Source organism: Coregonus lavaretus (assembly GCF_964263955.1).
Source record: "Coregonus lavaretus genome assembly, chromosome: 30".
Classification (NCBI taxonomy): Eukaryota; Metazoa; Chordata; class Actinopteri; order Salmoniformes; family Salmonidae; genus Coregonus; species Coregonus lavaretus.
In genome coordinates this window covers 16,025,824-16,041,383 of record NC_140017.1, presented here as the reverse complement: position 1 = coordinate 16,041,383, position 15,560 = coordinate 16,025,824, and the positions used below count along the sequence as shown (strand labels likewise).

Genomic DNA, 15,560 nt, shown 5'->3' with positions numbered 1-15,560 from the left:
CAGACACACACACCTCCTTGACCCAGACAGTGACCTCCCCATCATTGTTTAGTTTGTTGTCTTGTCTCCATCCTTATCTGCTGTTGTGTCTGCCATGGCCAGGTTTGTGAAACTCTGGGAAAGAGACCGATTTCTTAAGACTTCTCAGACTCCCTGTACCTCTTGCCTCATCAGCTGATGCTCCAGGCCAGTACAGAGCCTAGAGGGCCAGACGTGGGACAAGGACCAAAGAATTGGACCTGAGACAAGCATAGAACATAAACCCCACAAGGAACTTCTGGTTAAGAGAAGCAAGCACCCCAAAGGACAGTGAGAAGAAGTAGACCTTAGTAGATCATGTTTGCATTGAAGAGGTTTGTGGTGGCGCTGCTGACCCTAGGGATGTGGGTTCATCCAACGCTTGAACGGACACGAGGTAAGAGGCGACACAATGACGTTCTTTTACTATACGGTTCTACTCTCTAACACACAGGGTTGGAGAGTAACTGATTGCATGTAATCTGATAACAAAACGGATTCAGTTACGTTACCAGCAAAAACATTTAAATCAGATTACAGATACTTTTGAAAAACTAGACGATTACTTCTAAATTCAGAAAGAATGTTTGTGAAAAAAAATGCACAACACTTTTCTCTTTTCTCAATGACATTAAATTCAGCATTGAAAAAAGGTGCAAGTTTAAGTTTGTTCCACCTGAGCGAGTCTGACCACAGGTCAGAGACCACTAGGATAACACACCAAATGTGTTCGATGGATCTTTTTTGTCTTCTAGTGCCTCTTAAGGGGAAAGTTATACAAAATAAACAAAGTAATCGGGTTCTGTTACTGAGTTTGGGTGGTCCAAATATTTGGTTACTGATTTTGGACAGCTAACTAGTAACCATAACGGATTACATTTAGAAAGTAACCTACCCAACCCTGCTAACACAGTTACTGTGAGTACATATACACATGCACATTTTTTTCTCCTCCATCTTCTAATTAGTGCCCCAATTGTTGTTTGGTTATTTAAATGTCATGCTTGTTGGTTTAACTAGCTTTCCTATCATCACAATTCTTGCCTACATGAACAGTATTTTTGTGTTGTTTCAACCCCATAGCCATCACCAGAATGCTACTCTTTTGTCGAGGAACTGCTCTGTGGGGAATGTCCCCATTCAGGAGTACAAGGTCACAGAGTTGACCAGGTAGGCTATAGGGATCATGACACCACTGAGCACTCCCCTTTCAGAACATTTAACCAGCTGGGGCACATCTGGCTGAACCACACTGACTGAACCAGGTCCCACGTAGTCTCCAATTTACATACACTGAGTGTACAAAACATTAAGAACACCTTCCCCCCCTCCCTCCCTTTGCCCTCAGAACTGCTTCAATTCGTCAGGGCATGGACTCTAAAAGGTATCGAAAGCGTTCCACAGGGATACTTGCCCATGTTGACTCCAATGCTTCCAATATATGTGTCAAGTTGGTTGGATGTCCTTTGGGTGGTGAAGTATTCTTGATACACACGGGAAACTGTTCAGTGTGAAAAACCCAGCAGCGTTGCAGTTCTTGACACAGGCGCCTGGCACCTACTATCATACCCCGTTCAAACGCACTTCCATTTTTGTCTTGCCCATTCACCCTCTGAATGGCACACATACAAAATTAATGTCTCAATTGTCTCAAGGCTTAAAATTCCTTCTTTAACCTGTCTCCTCCCCTTAATCTACACTGATTTAAGTGGATTCAACAAGTGACATCAATAAGGGATCAAAGCTTTCACGTGGATTCACCTGGTCAGTCTATGTCATTGAAAGAGCAGTTTTTATTTTTTGAATGAGTAGGTGTGTCCAAACTTTTGACTGGTATTGTATATACATTTTACGGACACAGTATATTTTACATTAGTTATCTTGTTGTTTTTAATCCCATTCTTCAGCTCCACTCAACCCCTCCCAGAGCAATGTTTTGTACACTCAGTGTATGCTCAATAAGATGTAATGCTGTTATGATGATCAGTGTGTTTTGACATGTCTGTCTCTGTCTCTCCATCTGTAGCTTTGACTCTGAGTTTGAGCTGCGTACTCTGGACCCGGAGGGGGTGATATTCTTCAGGGATATCGGCGGGCAGCAGAACTACTTCCTGCTGGCGGTGGTCCGTGGGAACCTGAGTGTCCAGACGAGCCGCGGGGACGGACAGGTCCTCGTCACCTCTGGGCCCAAGATCAGTGACGGGGATTGGAAGAAGGTGAGGTCCTGAACCGTATCCTCTAAATGACTTTGTGACAGTAGGCTATGTTATAACCATAATAACATAATTACCATGTGGGGCATGTACAAGTAACTGCCAAAATAATGGAAACAACAACATAAAGTGTCTTAATAGGGCCTACGGCCACCACGACAGCTTCAATGAACCTTGGCATAAATTCGACAAGTGTCTGGAACTCTATTGGAGAGATGTGACACCATTCTTCCATGAGAAATTCCATCATTTGATGTTTTGTTGATGGTGCTGGAAAACGCTTTCTGGCGTGCTCCAGAATCTTTCATAATTGTTCAAGGCAAACTCGGCTCCATCATTCATTGAATCAGATGGCTCATTCATTACAAAACACACTGATATTTCCAATCACCTTAATGATTTTTTCATTGACAAGATTAGCAAACTGGCATGAGATGCCAGCAACAAACGCTGACAGTATAACTGATCAAATGATGAAAGACAAGCATTGTAATTTTGAATTCTGTAAGGTGAGTGTGGAAGAATTGAAAAAAGTATTGTTGTCTATCAACAATGACAAGCCACTGGGGTCTGAGAACTTGGATGGAAAATTACTGAGGATAATAGCAGACGATATTGCCACTCCTATTTGCCATATCTTCAATCTAAGCCAGCTAGAAAGTGTGTGCCCACAGGCCTGGAGGGAAGCAAAAGTAATTCCGCTACCCAAGAATAGCAAAGCCCCCTTTACTGGCTCAAATAGCTGACCAATCAGCATGTTACCAACCCTTAGTAAACTTTTGGAAAATATTGTGTTTGATCTGATACAATGCTATTTTACTGTAAACAAATTGACAACAGACTTTCAGCACGCTTATAGGGAAGGAATTCAACAAGCACGGCACTTACACAAATGACTGATGACTGGCTGAGATACATTTATGATAAAAAGATTGTGGGAGCTCTTTGTTAGACTTCAGAGCACCTTTTGACATGACGTATGTGTTATGGCTTTACACCCCCTTCTATGTTGTGGATAAAGAGTTACCTGTCTAACAGAACACAGAGGGTGTTCTTTAATGGAAGCCTCTCCAACATTAATCCGGGTAGAATCAGGAATTCCCCAGGGCAGCTGTCTAGGCCCCCTACTTTTTTTCAATCTTTACTAATGACATGCCACTGGCCTTGAGTAAAGCCAGTGTGTCTATGTATGCGAATGACTCAACACTATACACGTAAGCTACTACAGTGAGTGAAATCACTACAACACTTAACAAAGAGCTGCAGTTAGTTTCAGAATGGGTGGCAAGGAATACGTTTCCTCAATATTTCAAAAACTAAAAGCATTGTATTTGGGACAAATCATTCACCCTAAACCGCAACGAAATCTTGTAACAAATAATGTGGAAATTGAGCAAGTTGAGGTGACTAAACTGCTTGGAGTAACCCTGGATTGTAAACTGTTATGGTCAAAACATGTTGATACAACAGTAGCTAAGATGGGGAGAATTCTGTCCATAATAAAGCGTTACTCTGCCTTTTTAACAACACTATCAACAAGGTAGGTCCTACAGGCTCTACTTTTGTTACACCTGGACAGTGCTTAATTTGAGCCGGATCCTGCCGGAACAGAAAAAGCACCTCTCAGATTTGACTTTGTTTGTTCCGGCACCTATTTGCCCAGATCCGGTACCTCTCGCGGCATGATTTATTAATTATTTCACTGTTTGCACTGTAGACATCTTAATAAAAACTATCAGCATTAAATCAAGTTGCCTCCTTGTTATTTCTCCCGCCCCCCAGAAAGACCATCATGTAAAAGTGCGGTGATCCTTCAATGTAATCATCCTATCCTGCCACACTGATTCCAGACCTGCTCTCTTATTTGTACATAGAGGTTATGGGGTGGGCCAGTGGGGTAAGTAACTGATCTTGACACAGGTCTTGGTAGTGGTGGTCAGCTAGTGAAGAGGTCCCTACGTAATCACGTAACCTAGTCTTGTCATCTCCCTACTGAATTTGAATAGTGGGAAAGCCAAATAAAAAATTGATAAGAAAAGGCAATCAAGTTTTACATTTTTCAAGTAGAAAAATCCAGAGAAAGATGGTGAATCAAACCCAGAACGAGCCAGAGAACTGTCAGTGCCGGAGGAGAGGAGTGATGGGGCGAACTGTTCCTGATGGTGATGCTAATGTTCCTGATGGTGATGCCAGATCAGCATTACCACCGGCACAGCCACTAGCTAGTAGGCCTACTAGCGAGTCAAACTCAGCGGGAGACTGGAAGCTGGGGGGGAGGGGGCCAGTGCATCCACCAACAAAGTGCTCGGAGCAGATGCAATTTGCAGTTCAAGAACAAGCAATCGTATAACCCCTGGCTTGTCATGCAGAATTCAAAGTTGGTCTGTACAACATGCAAAAAGGTAGGGAGCTTCAGTCTAGAAACAACTGGAGGTATTAAACTAGCAATAGAGTGGGTGGAATGTACAGTAAAAGAACATCCTATGCATCAGACATATAAAAACAACAACAAAGAGCCCTCAGAAAAAAGGTTTTTGAACATGCCTGAACCAAGGAGCATTTGGTGGCAGCAAGCCTTGTAGACAAGGCTGAAGAGGACACCCAGGTTAACATTTAAAATGAAGAAGAAAAAAAAATGTGACACTACAGCCAGAGTCTTCAGAACAGCCTTAGAAGGAGGCTAAACATCACAGCCACAGGCCCGCTCATGGCTTGGAGCAAGAAGCTGACTCTCAGGAGTTCAATGGACTTTACATGGGGAGAGTCATTGTGAGAGGTTTTTATAACCAAGGTAGGACATTTTTTCCCTTTACCTTCACAGCACAGAACAAGTTTGTTATCTGAATATGTGCTTCATATTATCACATGAGGCCAGTATATTATATTACGTGTGTTCTGCTGTAGCCTACATTGATTTATTTTATTTGAAGTCCAGCACTGCACCTGGACTACTGTTCAGTCAGGCGCCACAAAGAGGGACTTTGGAAAATTACAATTGGCTCAGAACAGGGCAGCACGGCTGGCCCTTAAATGTACACGGAGAGCTAACATTAATAATATGCATGTCAATCTCTCAGCTCAATGTGGAGGAGAGATTGACTTCATCACTACATGTTTTTGTAAGAAGTGTTGACATGCTGAATGCAACGAGGTGTCTGTTTAAACCACTAGCACACAGCTCAGACACCAATCCATACCCCACAAGACATGCCACCAAAGGTCTCTTCACAATTCCCAAGTCAAAAACAGACTATGGGAGGTGCACAGTACTACATAGAGCCATGGCTACATGGAACTCTATTCCACATCCGGTAACTGATGCAAGCAATAGAATCAGATTTTTTTTTTTTTAAGATAAAAATACACCTTATGGAACAGCGGGACTGTGAAGAGACACACACAGGCACAGACTCACATACACATAAGACACGTACTCTACACACGTACACATGGATGTTGTATTGTAGATATGTAGTGGTCTGAGGGAACACACTTAATGTATTGTGTAAAGTGTTATGAAATGTAATGTCATGTAATATTTGTAATAGTATATAACTGCCTTAATGTTGCTGGACCCCAGGAAGAGTAGCTGCTGCCTTGGCAGCAGCTAATGGGGATCCTTAATAAATACATGGCGAACGTGCATAAAGATATAACTTCATTGTTTTACCACTATCCACTGACTTTTTTAACTACGGCGCAACATTGTTCAATGTGCCAATAAATCAGCACAATCTACTTTTTAGTTTTTTCTAATTGCCGGCGTCTTGAAGCTAAAATTGGGATCATGTTTACTGTGCTAATGAGCACACAGGAAAAAAGAGTAACTTAGAACAATGTACAATACGAGATATTTGTGGTAAGTGCATGGGGGCCGCCATCTTTATGCACCTCTGCTATTGGTTTGAGATCTGGTGACTGAGACGGCCATGGCATATGGTTTACATTGTTTTCATGCTCATCAAACCATTCTGTGACCACTCGTGCCCTGTGGATGGGGGCATCGTTATCCTATGGGGGCATAGCCATGGTAACCAACATAATGGCCTGCCCAGCATTTTTATACGTGACCCTAAGCATGATGGGATGGTAATTGCTTAATTAACTCAGGAACCACACCTGTGTGGAAGCAACTGCTTTAAATGTACTATATACCCTCATTTATACCCTGTTTCCATTATAATTTTCTATGTCAGTTACCTGTGAAAGCCATGCAATAGCAATGTAATAACCATGTGGGCCATGTAATAACCATGTCAATAGAATGTAATACCCACATGGGCTATGTATTAGTGATCCAATACCAATGTATTATCCAATGTAATGATCATGCAATAATAGTGTTGGTCTTGTAATATCTGTAATAACCTAAGGGCCAACGTAAAAGCCATGACCACTTATGACCCCTGAACTAGTCTAAATCTTACCTGTACATTGTCCGTGGATGCAGATTGCAGTGATGAAACAGGAGGGAGCTGTATCTGTGCACGTGGGCTCGGAGGCAGCCATCACAGTGTAGCAGTCTGCTGAGAGCCAGAGGGCCGAGATGGGCAATGGCGTCCTGAGAATCTCTATTGGAGACCTGATCCCAGATAGCGGAGTTACCCTGGGGGTGAGTCTAAGTCTTGTTACCCCCCACCAGACTATCAGGGAAGAGAATGGGAGCATGTGGGAGGACCGATGGGAAGGAATGTGGGTCTGTAGAGGGGTTAGGTATTTTGGTATTTTATTAGGATCCCCATTAGCTGTTGCAAAAGCAGCAGCTACTCTTCCTGGGGTCCACACAAAACATAAAACATGACATAATACAGAACATGAATAGACAAGAACAGCTCAAGGACAGAACTACATACTTTTTTTAAAGGCACACGCAGCCTACATATCAATACATACACACAAACTGTCTAGGTCAAATAGGGGAGAGGTGTTGTGCCGTGAGGTGTTGCTTTATCTGTTTTCTGAAACCACGTTTGCTGTTTATTTGAGCAATATGAAATGGAACAGAGTTCCATGCAAAAATGGCTCTATATAATACTGTACACTTTCTTGAATTTGTTCTGGATTTGGGGACTGTGAAAAGACCCCTGGTGGCATGTCTGGTGGGGTAAGTGTGTGTGTCAGAGCTGTGTGTAAATTGACCATGAAAACAATTTGGGATTTTCAACACATTAATGTTTTTTTATAAAAAGAAGAAGTGATGCAGTCAGTCTCTCCTCAACTCTTAGCCAAGAGAGACTGGCATGCATAGTATTTATATCAGCCCTCTGAATACAATGAAGAGCAAGATGTGCTGCTCTGTTTTGGGCCAGCTGCAGCTTAACTAGGTCTTTCCTTGCAGCACTGGACCACACAACTGGACAATAATCAAGATTAGACAAAACTAGAGCCTGCAGAACTTGCTTTTTGGAGTGTGGTGTCAAAAAAGCAGAGCATCTCTTTATTACGGACAGACCTCTCCCCATCTTTACAACCATTGAATCTATATGTTTTGACCTTGATAGTTTAAAATCTAAGGTAACGCCAAGTATTTTAGTCTCCTCAACTTGTCCAACAGCCACACCATTCATTACCAGATTCAGCTGAGGTCTAGAACTTAGGGAATGATTTGTATCAAATACAATTCTCTTAGTTTTAGAGATGTTCAGGATCAGTTTATTAGTGGCCACCCATTCCAAAACAGACTGCAACTCTTTGTTAAGGGTTTCAGTGTCTTCATTAGCTGTGGTTGCTGACGCGTATATGATTGAATCATCAGCATACATGGACACACATGCTTTGTTTCATGCCAGTGGCAGGTCATTGGTAAAAATAGAAAAGAGTAGAGGGCCTAGAGAGCTGCCCTGTGGTACACCACACTTTACATGTTTGACATTAGAGAAGCTTCCATTAAAGAAAACCCTTTGAGTTCTATTAGATAGATAGCTCTGAATCCAGGACCTAACAGGGACACAGCAGGGTTACAGAGAGGCTGGAGGTGGGGGTGAGAGATAATGAAGGTGGAGAAGGGGTAGTGAGAGGTTTTTGAAGGGAATTTGGGTCTGCACAGTAAAGGTTACATTCCATGGTTAGGAGAAATAGTAATAAAAACACACGGTTGCAGATGGGGTGGGAGTGTGGTGGGACATGGAGAGAACTAGTGAAGGGGTAGTGGTAAAATGTGAAGAGGGAGGATTATGGAGGAAGATGTGTGTCTGCAGAGGGCTTGGGAACCATTGCAATAATTACACTGGGGTTACGTCCCAAATTACACCCTATACCCTATTTAGTGCACTACGTTTGACCTATAAATGGAATAGGGTGCCATTTGGGACATAGCCTGGATTGCAGAAGAGGAAGGGCATGGGGTGGAACATTGAAGGCTTGCTAGTGGGACACTAACTATATGGTAGAACGTCAGACTGTCTGTGGAGCTGGGAGTTAACCAGGGATGGGGCTGGTTCTCATAACATGAGATTTGTTTATCTAATCTGTGTGCAGTTATAACCACTGTGCTCTTGTCTACTCTAATAATGATTTTCACAGCTGGACCGCACAGCCTAAAACACCAACTTTCTCACCATGATAATAACAACAGGATCAAAGCTCAGAGTCCAACCACTCCTGAGAGAGAATGAACTGTAGTTCATATCATTTTAACACTATATTTTATACCCCACACAAACAGCACATGTCTGTTCTTCGAATGCACCCACTGTCCCTCATAATCTGAATTGGACTATTTTGCAATGGACACATAAAAACAAGAAAGAGCAGCGCTATGTAGTGAAGGGCAATCACATGGGGCTTGTTTTTCTATTCCATTTCCTCTGTCTGTCTATCTAGCTGAACCCTCCTCTGGATGGCTGCATGCGGAGCTGGGACTGGGTCAGACAGGACTCCAGCATCCTGGAGCAGACCCTGCATGATTCCAAGGTGCAGAGGTGCTGGGAACATATCGCCCCCGGGTCCTACTTTCCTGGAGTCGGCTCTGTTGGTTTTAACCCATTAGGTAGGCCACCTCACTTCCCCATCACATGACAAGGGACAATAATTTTTTCTGACCACACACCCTGACAGGGAAAAATTATGGGCCCTATATTTTAGGTCCTTGGAAACATTTAGCAGTAGTTTACCTTAATATATTGTCACGCTCTGGCTCCGGGACTTTGTATGTTGAGCCAGGGTGTGTTCGTTTCGTTGTGTTCTGTTTGGTTGGGTTGTTCTATGTGGTTGTATTTCTTTGTTTGGATGAGTGACTCCCAATCAGAGGTAACGAGTGTCAGCTGTTTGGCTCGTTGTCTCTGATTGGGAGCCATATTTATAATGTCTGTTTTCACCTTGTGTTGGTGGGTTTTTGTTCCTTGTCAGTCATTGTCTGAGGACGTTACGTATCGTTTATTGTTTTGTATTCGTGTTTGCACTTTACTATTAAAGTATGTTCGCTCAACACGCTGCGCCTTGGTCTCCCTCATTAGACGATCGTGACAGAAAAACCCACCTTAACCAGATCAAGCAGCGTGACGAGGAGAGAGGATGGACGTGGGAGGAGATGATTGCGAGTCTGGCAAGAGGGAGAGAGGCCTGGGCCACGGGGAGGAGAGACCCCCAGGAAATTTTTAGGGGGGGGCTCACGACGTCGGGGCAGCAGGTGTACGGGTTAGAGCGGTGCAAAGCGTTGGCAGAGAAGGCCGCCAGGTTAGGGGGGCCACTGGGCACAGAGGAGAGGGAAAGTGTGGAGGCACGGCGAGAGGTACTGGGGTGTGTTACCAGTCCGGTCCGGCCCGTTCCTGATCCCTGCGTGGGGCCAGTGGTGTGTGTCCCCAGTACGGTCCGGCCTGTTCCTGCCATTCCCACCAAGGCAGTGGTGCGCGTCGTCAGCCCAGCCCGGCCTGTTCCTGCCATTCCCACCAAGTCTGTGGTGTGCGTCGACAGCCTGGCCCGGCCTGTTCCTGCCATTCCCACCAAGTCAGTGGTGCGCGTCGTCAGCCCAGCCCGGCCTGTTCCTGCCATTCCCACCAAGTCAGTGGTGCACGTCGTCAGCCCAGCCCGGCCTGTTCCTGCCATTCCCACCAAGGCAGTGGTGCGCGTCGTCAGCCCAGCCCGGCCTGCTCCTGCCATTCCCACCAAGTCAGTGGTGCACGTCGTCAGCCCAGCCCGGCCGGTTCCTGCCATTCCCACCAAGTCAGTGGTGTGCGTCGACAGCCCAGCCCGGCCAGTCCCTGCTCCACGCACCAAGCCTACGAGGTGCGTCGCCAGTCCAGCCCGGTCTGTCCCTGCTCCACGCACAAAGCCTACGGTGTGCGTCGCCAGCCCAGCCCGGCCTGTTCCTGCTCCACGCACAAAGCCTACGGTGTGCGTCGCCAGCCCAGCCCGGCCTGTCCCTGCTCCACGCACAAAGCCTACGGTGTGCGTCGCCAGCCCGATCCGGCCTGTTCCTGCCACTCGCACCAAACCAGGGGTGCGAGTCGCCAGCCTGGTCCAACGCGTTCCTGCTACTCGCACCAAGCCAGGGGTGCGAGGCGTCAGCCTGGTCCAGCCCGTTCCTGCTACTCGCACCAAACCAGGGATGCGAGTCGTCAGCCTGGTCCAGCTCGTTCCTGCTACTCGCACCAAACCAGGGAATGGAGTCGTCAGTCCGGTGAGGCCCGTTCCTGTTCCACGCACCAAGCCAGGGGCGCGTGTCGTCAGTCCGGCTCCGACCAGCGGGGCTAGACAGGACCAGGGGTACTTTGGGGGGTTGGAGAGGAGGTGGGGATCAGGGCCGGAGCCAGAACCACCGCCGAGGAGGTATGCCCACCCAGCCCTCCCTTGTTTAGCCCTTATTGAGGCGCGGTCGCAGTCCGCGCCTTTAGGGGGGGGTACTGTCACGCTCTGGCTCCGGGACTTTGTATGTTGAGCCAGGGTGTGTTCGTTTCGTTGTGTTCTGTTTGGTTGGGTTGTTCTATGTGGTTGTATTTCTTTGTTTGGATGAGTGACTCCCAATCAGAGGTAACGAGTGTCAGCTGTTTGGCTCGTTGTCTCTGATTGGGAGCCATATTTATAATGTCTGTTTTCACCTTGTGTTGGTGGGTTTTTGTTCCTTGTCAGTCATTGTCTGAGGACGTTACGTATCGTTTATTGTTTTGTATTCGTGTTTGCACTTTACTATTAAAGTATGTTCGCTCAACACGCTGCGCCTTGGTCCTCTCTAACCAACGATCGTGACATATATGTTATTTGTTGGTCTTAGAGTTAAAGAATGAAATAATGAAAACTTGGGACTGAAAAGTTTTGGAAAAAGTTATGTTTATGTTTCACCAATATCACTCCAAAAGATGTGTTTGACTTCGAATTAAAGATTTTGGTAAAGAAGTTTCCAACAATATTTTGTCATAGTTTTCATACTCCCATTCCATGAATATTTATCTTCACAGGGCTTTCCGTAGAGCCTGTATTTGAATTCTAAGCGGAATGCAGAACTCTCGTGGGAAGAAAATGATTAAGATTGGTGTAAAAATGTGGAAACCTACCCCTTTTAAGAATGAATCGCTGGTTAACTCCCATCTCATTTACATAATTTAGCAGATGCTCTTATCCAGAGCGACTTACAGGAGGAATTAAGGTTGTGCCTTAATCAAGGGCACATCGACAGATTTTCCACCTTGCCGGCTCGGGGATTCGAACCAGCAACCTTTCGGTTACTGGCCCAACGCTCTTAACCGCTAGGCTGCCTGTTGGCTCCACAGACAGTCTCACAGACTCCCATAATGTAGCTACTGTCCCATGGTATTTCATTCTTGCCATTACTTAAATAACATCTGAAGCTGAAGTTTAAGTACTTGGATCAGGTGCCTTGTTTTGTCAGTAAAGTAAAAAGCGTGAAGACATTCAATGGTCTGTAAAAGGAACACTGCATGGCTGTATGAACAAGAAAGTGCATAGGTTAGGGTGCAGAGTGATATGTATGTGATGTTTGTCTTTGTGTCTGCAGTGCTGCTGGGAAACTCTTCAGCTGAGCCAGATGTTGCAGACTGGACTCTATGTGGAGCTAGCTCTCAGAACAGTTTCAGCCAGAGGCTTTCTCTTCATCCTTGTAGACACTCAGAACGACTACATCCTCTCCTTGAAACTCAACCACCCTTCACCGGTAACACACCGGAACTATACAGCCTCACGACCCAACTGATCTGGACCAGCTCTTTGTTATGTTATAGTCTATCTTCTCTCATTCCTTCACTATTACTGCGTTGGAAATGCTTATGATCTTTAAGAATGGCACAATGGCAAAGAGATGGTCAACACACGCACGGACACACACACATACACACTCATACACGCTCATTCACACACAAACTCACACGGGTCACTCAAACACACACCCACACACACATACACATTCAAACAGCAGCAGGTCACAAACAAGTCACACACACACTCCTGCCTCCATAGAGTCTGGGACCTGACTTGATTAGCCCAATGCTCACATGTTGTGATGTCATGCAAAATGCTAAGCATGAAGAGGTCAAACTTTCCGAAAGAGGCTTTGTTGAAATGATGTCACTGTCAGCATGCCATACTTTAAGATGGTTTAACTACTGGAAATCCGCCCAAATATCTATGTGAACAGATCTCTGTTGGCCGTCTATACACATTCTTTGTGCTGTGTGGAACAAACCCTGACTTTTACATCTTTCTAGGGCACAAACAGATGTGTTGCTGTTTCCTGTTGCAGATTGTTCTGTTGATACCGATTGTTGATCTGGCATTCGCTGCCTCTCTTTATTACATTTGTTTCCATATGACAATGTGTTGACAATTTCTGGCCAATAGAGGTATTTTAAACCCTAAACGAAGCATTGCCTCCAATCCCTATCCAAACACAGCCTTATGGGGGGATATAATGCAACAACAACCTCTCCTGGATAAGTTTGGATTCATCCATGGTTTGTGTTTCTTGTGCCCTAGGAAATGATGATGCGTTTGAGGGAGACTCTATTCTGGTTGCGCAGCTACCCCCAGGCCCTCTGCTCAGGTGAGAGTCAGTTCCTGCAGCTGCTGGTGATTGGCATGGGTGTAACCAAGGCAACCATGAGGTTGACGGATGGGAACTACTAGCTCCTGAAGAGGGTGTTGAGCCAACCAGGGAGCATGGTGTACCTGGGGGGCGGGCCAGGTGAGCACTGAGTCTCAAATGATACCCTATTCCCTACATAGTGCACTACTTTAGGCCAGAGACTTTTCTCTTCCAATCCTATCCGCGCAGTCTTCCCACATCAACTGATCCTATTCCTCTTTCACTATTCTACTCTTACACACTTAAGAAGGCCACAAAGCCGAAACGTCTGTGTACGCTATCCCTGAAAATAATAAAATCTAAAATGAAGTAAGCTTTATGCAACATATTTTTAAGTGTGGACCCATCACACCTTTTTACTATTCTACTCTTCCCACACTCTCACCCTCAATCTTTCCCCTTATTTTCAGCTCTCTCCCACCTTCGTTTCAACTCATTCTTTTTTCATTCTTTCCCACCTTTGTGGACATTTCCTTTACCATGTCCCAGAATCATTCTCTCTACCTCCTCTCCATTTATTGTCCACTATTAATTGTCCTCCCACTTTGCATCATTTTAACCCACATCTCCTCTTCAGTATTTTCATCTCTCAATGTTCATGCTCATGTTTCCTGGATCACCTCACAAATCAGATAAGCTCATTTTCCACGTTTCACCCCAGAATGACCATATGCTTCCAGGTCATGTGGCGACATATAACCAATAAAAAAAGGGTGATGTAATTTTTTATTTTTAAGAAAGAGCATTCCTTCCATCCTTTAAATTATGATTGCAAGGGCTGCACTACATGGCTTTCACCTGTCCAGTTATGTCTAATCAGTGATTACTTCTAGGAAGGGAGGAAGGAAAGATGCACAATTCAATCACTTGAAAGGGGCCTCTCTCTGACCTTTGACTGTGTCCAGAGGGTGTGTCCAGCTTCCACGGCTGTCTCCAGGCCAAGATCCAGGGTGTCAACGTTGACCTGGACCTGGCAGAGGTCAAACACGGGGATGTCCGCTCTCACAGCTGCCCTGCCGCCCTCGACGTCCGAGATGGGAAGTAAAGGAGCCGCAGTTACACACGACACTGCTTATAAGACTACATAATGCTACATAAGACCACTTAAACCACTGTTTACTGTTTGGCCATTATCTGTTTATCTCATATGGCTATCTATGCAACAAGCTGTAACACGTTACTGCAGAGTGCAGTAATTGTATTTTCTATTGTTCTAATTGTATTTGTTCTAATTGTATTTGTATTGAAGCGTCTCTGACAAGTGAGGGATGTTCATTTGAAGAAGAGAAGGATTGTGTTTCTTTGTGTAGATCGTTTTGTATACATTTTTGGCAAACTTTGGTACGTCACTGCAAAACCGTAACATGGCCTCTTTCACTTTATTTGCTGCATATTGTTTCTGTAATTTCCAGCAGAATTCCCCTATGAGGTAAAGCTAAACAGTACAGCTGAATTACCATGTCCACTCTTGTTAAGTCTGTGCGAATGGCAATAAAGCATTTGCTGCTTTTTATAGCTATTTGAGTAGCATTGCATTTTTGATATATACAGTGGGGGAAAAAAGTATTTAGTCAGCCACCAATTGTGCAAGTTCTCCCACTTAAAAAGATGAGAGAGGCCTGTAATTTTCATCATAGGTACACGTCAACTATGACAGACAATATGAGAAAAAAAAATCCAGAAAATCACATTGTAGGATTTTTTGTGAATTTATTTGCAAATTATGGTGGAAAATAAGTATTTGGTCAATAACAAAAGTTTCTCAATACTTTGTTATATACCCTTTGTTGGCAATGACACAGGTCAAACGTTTTCTGTAAGTCTTCACAAGGTTTTCACACACTGTTGCTGGTATTTTGGCCCATTCCTCCATGCAGATCTCCTCTAGAGCAGTGATGTTTTGGGGCTGTCGCTGGGCAACACAGACTTTCAACTAGCTCCAAAGATTTTCTATGGGGTTGAGATCTGGAGACTGGCTAGGCCACTCCAGGACCTTGAAATGCTTCTTACGAAGCCACTCCTTCGTTGCCCGGGCGGTGTGTTTGGGATCATTGTCATGCTGAAAGACCCAGCCACGTTTCATCTTCAATGCCCTTGCTGATGGAAGGAGGTTTTCACTCAAAATCTCACGATACATGGCCCCATTCATTCTTTCCTTTACACGGATAAGTCATCCTGGTCCCTTTGCAGAAAAACAGCCCCAAAGCATGATGTTTCCACCCCCATGCTTCACAGTAGGTATGGTGTTCTTTGGATGCAACTCAGCATTCTTTGTCCTCCAAACACGATGAGTTGAG

At 44.8% G+C, this 15,560-nt stretch overlaps 1 pseudogene across 1 annotated transcript; it reads left to right on the top strand.

The window, feature by feature from the left end:
* The first annotated feature begins 336 nt into the window (after window positions 1-336).
* Window positions 337-14,400, top strand: LOC311105651 (vitamin K-dependent protein S-like; annotated as a pseudogene). The gene is made up of 8 exons (XR_014615845.1): window positions 337-415; window positions 1,102-1,188; window positions 2,045-2,234; window positions 6,682-6,843; window positions 9,054-9,219; window positions 12,181-12,336; window positions 13,155-13,362; window positions 14,169-14,400. The product of XR_014615845.1 is annotated as a vitamin K-dependent protein S-like (transcript).
* Window positions 14,401-15,560: the final 1,160 nt, after the last annotated feature.